We start from the raw sequence: 6092 nt of genomic DNA, 5'->3' as shown, positions 1-6092 counted from the left end.
ATTTATAACATAGTGCGATATAAATAATAGAACAGCATATCATATTGATGAGTCAGAGATAACCCTGAACTCACACTGCAGTGCTTTCAGCAAGTTTTGGGGGAGGCCTGTGGCTGTAGCCGGGGGACTGCCGCACGTCATGTTTGGGGTGATGGCCCTATCTGCTGTCTCCTCCTCCGCCGCGGCAGGACCCGCGATGACGCCACTGCCGACACATTCACATTCCCAGCCACGGGTGAGCTGATTAGCAATGGCTTAGTGTCGTCGGTATCGCCGACACGGCTTACTCGTCATCTGGCGTCAACTTTTTACGATAACCTATCGATATCCGATGATCTTATTTCTGGTATCGATTTCCTATAAATCTAAATCATGTAAACATATATATATATATATATAATATAAATATAAATAGATAACATAAAAGTTAGTATAGGTAAACGAGTACGACGCCTCGTCTCGCATTTAAGGAGTGGGAGATAAACGTCATTAGTGTGTGTCATCAGTTCTGAGATCAGCCAGTAGTAATACCTTATTCCTCGGAGAAAAACCAGGAGAATAGAGATATAGTTGGGTTAATATTTCGGCAGTATGCCTTTACCGAAACAGTAGCAGAAGAGATCGGTCAACTTGAGCCAGTTCCGCGGATGCATGCAAAACAACTTTAAGGCAGCATAAGCGTGATTTGACCAGGTTAGACGCAACGTGTGTGTATATTACAGGGAGGTGACAAAGCCGGGAGCTGGCACATTAACTAGTTGATTTGCGAGCTCCTAGACCTACCGGGGTGTTCACAAATTCCCCGGCATTTGCAAACTCCCTGGGTGGCGGGGCATTTCGAAACATCACAGGCAGGACTTTCAAAAACTTTTTTCACTGTTTCAAAAACTTTCAGAAAGTTGGTGCAAATCCCCGGGATCTATGCAAAACCCGACTTTAATTGCACTGGCTAATAGAATAACACTAACTCGTCATGCATTCGGGAAGGGGGCACAGCAGACATATATTCCTCTAACGCATTAAATCGCGCGCCGCCTACCTGTTCGTCACTCGCTGTTTGCTGCAGTGGCACCACATCTGAGGTGGACGCTGTGTCATGTTGCACACATTAAATACTTTACCTCCACCCAAGGAATGCAATATTCATGCCTTTCTTGGGGCCTTGCAAGGCAGTTTTGTGGTTTTACTGAAACCACGCAGTCTGCCTATGTCGCTCAAATAAGGGGCTTTTGAGAATGATTCAAAACTTGTAACCTAAGCTGGACGTTCAACATTATAGAGCTGCCTATATTCCCTTGGATAATAGTCCAGCCTAAAGGCAAGGTCAGCTGCCAGGAAGGTGCGACGCATTGGGCGCCATGCGCTGAGATTGGCCAAAGCCTGGTCCACGATAGCTCTGGCAACGATGGGCACAAGAAGCAACCTTTATGGCCGTCTTGCACTGAAGAGTCAGCGCTGTCATCAGTTTGTCAAGGATGTCTGAGGTAAATGATGTTCTGTGTGTTTCGATGCAATGAGTTACATTACAGCAGTTCAAACGGATCAGCAATGATTGTGATCGTTGTAGGGCATATTCAAGCTGAAGAAGATGATGATGATGGTGACGGTGATAGCTAAGGATGATGGGCTGTGATAGCTGCTGGCATAATATACATTTCGATGGGGAGACGCTTGTGCCTAACTAGACACTGAACAACAAATGGCACTAGGATACATACTTGGAGACAGTATTGACAGCCATATTCCTCGTAAAATAAACAGGAGAGTGGAGAGATAGGCATGATATTTCGGCTACATGGCTTTATCGAAACGAATATCAGTAGGAAATTTGCTACTGATGTACAGACCGCAGGATTTCTATCGTCTGCACGGTTATCGCAAAAATCTGTGCATGGTGTACAACCACAAACATTTTTGACGCAATCAGTCTTACATGTCTATCTCGAATTCTTAAATGGCAACATTTATGCACATGCATATTGGAGTCTAAAACATAATTTATATCAGGGGGAACAGAAGCCCTCCATGCACACTCCTTAATACATCATTGGCTTCTACCACTTCAGTGTGATGCAAAATTAAATTCTGTGTTTACATGTAACCTAGGGATGTCGCGGACTCCCTACAAAGGAGCCTGAAAACTTCCTAGATGTTTGCGAAGTCCCTGGCGAACCAACTAGCTTGCAAACTCCCTACGGCAATCCGCGAACACCCTGGCATGCCAGGAAATTTTCTAGTTCTCCGGACAGTTTCCTATTCCCCAATACCTGTAATACAACATATGTAACCGCATGTGATCCATTAGATAACTTAAAGATTATGAAAGGGATAGACAAGGTACACCTACAGGGCACTGGAGAGTAGGCCGAGACTTAGAGGAAACTAGCCTCAATTAGCAAAAGGTAGGAATAGAGATGAAAAGTAGGAGTAGAGATGAAGATGAACTGTGAAGAGGCAGATGTCACTCAATCAAAGAATAGCGTATCACTGGAATTGACTGCAACACGAAGTTGTAGAAAGTCCCTCTTTTAGCATTATCAAATCACTGGGACAAGTTCTATCGGTCCAAAGATATCATTTAAAGCTAAATTCAGGCAGGTCAGGTGGTGAGATCAGCGTCGAGAATGTGTACAAAGCCTAGGGCAGGCCAACCTCGCTTGGCCCTTGTGGCTCTTTGTTAGCCTGCCATTTCGTCTTTATCTTTAAAATACTGGTTTGAAGATCCCGTATCGGCTCCAGCACTTGCCTTCATTTGTTCATCGGGCTTGGAATCAGGATGGGGACGTAGTATACCGCCCAACGTCACCAAGCTGCCCAAGTTGCAGAGAGGGTTACGACGCAAGCACGGTCCTTCGTTATCAGCAAACGTCGCAGCTCATTCAAACCCAGCCAGGTACTCCTCAGAAGCGCCAGTTTAAAAAACATTGCCCTCGCCATTATATTCTCAGCTTTTCACCATTTATACAAAGTTCTGAAAACGAGTGCCACGGCATTGGAAATCGCAGTTTCACCGGACACAACGCTCCACGGCAACCACACATGCGCAGTACAGTCGATGAAGCCCAACCACGGAACACCACATCACCGAGGCGATTCCCGCAGGATGGGCAAGCCCAAATGAGTACAGTCCATCCGAAATGAGTGTCTGATGGCGATACAGTGAAATAATAGACGGTGTTTGTTGGTTGACGAAAAAGTTGGCCAGAAAATGTAACCGCCCGTCATAGCGTGAAAAACGCGGCCGCTGCTGGTCACATGCCATGAAAAACGCGTGTATCATCGGACGCACTGGTGGCGCACTTCACAATACATGCCCAACGAAGGAACCTAATAGGCTGACGCCCAAAACGGCATCATTCCAGCGAGGTGAAACTATTGTAGACAGCAGCACACTGGTGGCAACACCCTTAAAGCACGTAATTAAGCCTGCTGACCGGAACCAAGCGCCGTATCTCTTCCTGGGACAGTTTGTGTGAGTTCTCCAGGTGTCTGCGCAGGTTGGCCACCTTGCTGGAGACCTTGCCACAGATGACGCACGTCGTCAGGCCTTCATGAACCTTCTTGTGCAGCGCCAGGGAGCTCACGTGGAAGTACTTGCGGCCGCAGACATCGCAGAACAGCGGCCCTGCGGAGGACGAGCGGTGATGACAGACGACGAGAGGAGGCGGCGGTGATGACAGACGCCGAGGGGAGGCGGCGGTGATGACAGACGCCGAGAGGAGGCGCCGCCCTGGCACGGAGCGCCTGGTGGCTTTTTAGGAACGCTTCGCACGCCGTCTGGCGCGCTTTTTAGTCTTTTTCTTCCCTATGTACTGCCAGCGACTGCAGAGGTCACATTGGCACCTACAGGACATGACTCTATTGGAATTGTGACCCAGGTCGTCACGTGGGAGCCGCTAACCAGCCGGCCATTACGCCCGTGGAGTGACTGCTGTTGGATATGGGATCGGAGACGGCACAGCAGGAGGAGCACGCACGTCACCGGCGTCAATCGGTACGCTGACCAGTGACGTCACAGCCCAGCGCAGGCGTGCCGGCAGTCAGCCACAGGATTCGCCAATGCCGCTGAATTGGACCGCAGCTAGCAGGCTTCAGTGGTTTAGCTGCCGTCGGTAGCGCACGAGGTGCGCAACGATGATTCGTGTGTGTGTCATTGCGGCTTGTCAAGACGCATTCAGTTGCTCAGGCTATATGGCGTCGCCTGCCTCTCACCCTGGCAGGAGGAGCGGGAACCGCGGGGAATCGAACCTCACACCTCTGGTTTCCCAGACACGCTGTGGTTAACTCAGACGCGTTAACCACACTACCGGCACCCCCTCAATGATGATTCCAGATCTGATAAGCGGAACAAACTACACTGCAAAAACGCGATTTAGCCCCGCATGTCTTCTGGAACATTTGTACGATAAAGGTTAAGCGGTCTCTTGTTCAATTCTAAGTGGCCTCGCACCCGTTTCGACAGTCACTTCCACTTACGAAATGACATGGTACGATGACTCTCATCAAAGGTAGATGCAGAAGCCCATGGCAGATGCCAAAGGCAGGTGCAAATGCGCACAAGACTGGACAAGACTGCGTACAAACCTACACCACTGGATCAAAGGCAGCTGACGAAAACTCCGCAAGGAGCCTCATGGCGCGGGAATCACGAGCAACAGAGCTCGTAATGATATCCGTTACGTAAAGGGATCATCGTTCTCTCCATGAAGAAAAGACGCTTGGCTCTGGTTTAGGTGATGCTCCGGCACACCACTTGTCTCTTGTCACGGAATTATCTTACTCAAGTCACGTGATATATTTCAAAAAGTGCTTGCGGGGCTGTTATCGATAACTGTTGTCGATTGCTATATAGGCTCATAGTTAACATGCTATGCATTGCCTGACGTGAGTTCCGAGATTAACCCGGTCACTCAGACATAAAATGGCATTAAAGAAGGGTACAGGCCTTGACAACATTACAAAATAATCACATAACACTCTCATGGGCCACTACGCGTCAGGATGTCACACACGCAAAGAAATACAAATGGGTTACAAATCACAGATTTTTCAAACTTACGCCGCGCAGAGATATGAAGAGCAAGATGATAAGTAAGTGATTTAGAGTGCGAATAAGTTGAAACCTGTCGTGCACGTGCAAAAAAGCTTAAAACTTAACTCGCACCAGTCCGTTACGGTTCACTGAATGGTTCCGCAGCTTTTCACGAGTGATACTTGGGAGTGTTAGGACAAAGTGACGTCAAAGGTCATTCACGTCCAATATCGCTGACAAACGGGGGCAGGCAAAACAGTACTGTGTACAGGCGGGATTTTTATTGATCACACGTCAGATCAGGCCCGGTTGCTGTGCCGTCGAAAAACCCGCCAACTCATGACACAGTTGTGCGATCACACACACACCACACACGCACGCACACGCACACGCACACGCACACGCACACACGCACCACGCACGCACGCACACACACACCACACACACACACACACACACATAGATATATAATATATATATATATATATATATATATATATATAATATATATATATAGGTTCGTGTGCATATTACATCGCGCGCATTAAAACCGCCTGTATGATGATGTTTGCTACGGCCAACACAATTTATTCTGTGATTTATCAGTGGAAGTGGACCAGTAAGCCGACATGAATATTAAATACTACCTAGTGGGTTTATGGGTGCTGCAGACCTGATCTAACACGGGGCTCCAAACGCACATGAAATATGAAGGAATTCATGCCTAAATCACAATATTGGATCATCTTTAATCACGCTGTAACAAAACCAGTTGAATCGTTAACACATTTGATGCCTGTATTGATCATTCACTGGAAAAGCGTAAGGCCAAAGCACCAGCTTAAGGCGAGTGCGCAGGTTTGTCCATGGGAACTGGATTACAGCGCACAAAGGGAACAGTTAACACGCGCATAACGCAGCAGCGGGACCCCAGGAGCACCAACAATCAGACATGTGTCTGAAGCTAGAAACAGATTCCAGGATACATATACACGAAACTTTATGACATCCGGGACCTACCCTTGAGACCAAAGACATGTCTGCCAACAATTTAATTAAA

This window comes from Pollicipes pollicipes, unplaced genomic scaffold (genome assembly GCF_011947565.3).
Source record: "Pollicipes pollicipes isolate AB1234 unplaced genomic scaffold, Ppol_2.1 Scaffold_6052;HRSCAF=7182_pilon_pilon_pilon, whole genome shotgun sequence".
NCBI lineage: Eukaryota > Metazoa > Arthropoda > Thecostraca > Pollicipedomorpha > Pollicipedidae > Pollicipes > Pollicipes pollicipes.
This window is presented reverse-complemented; position numbering follows the sequence as displayed.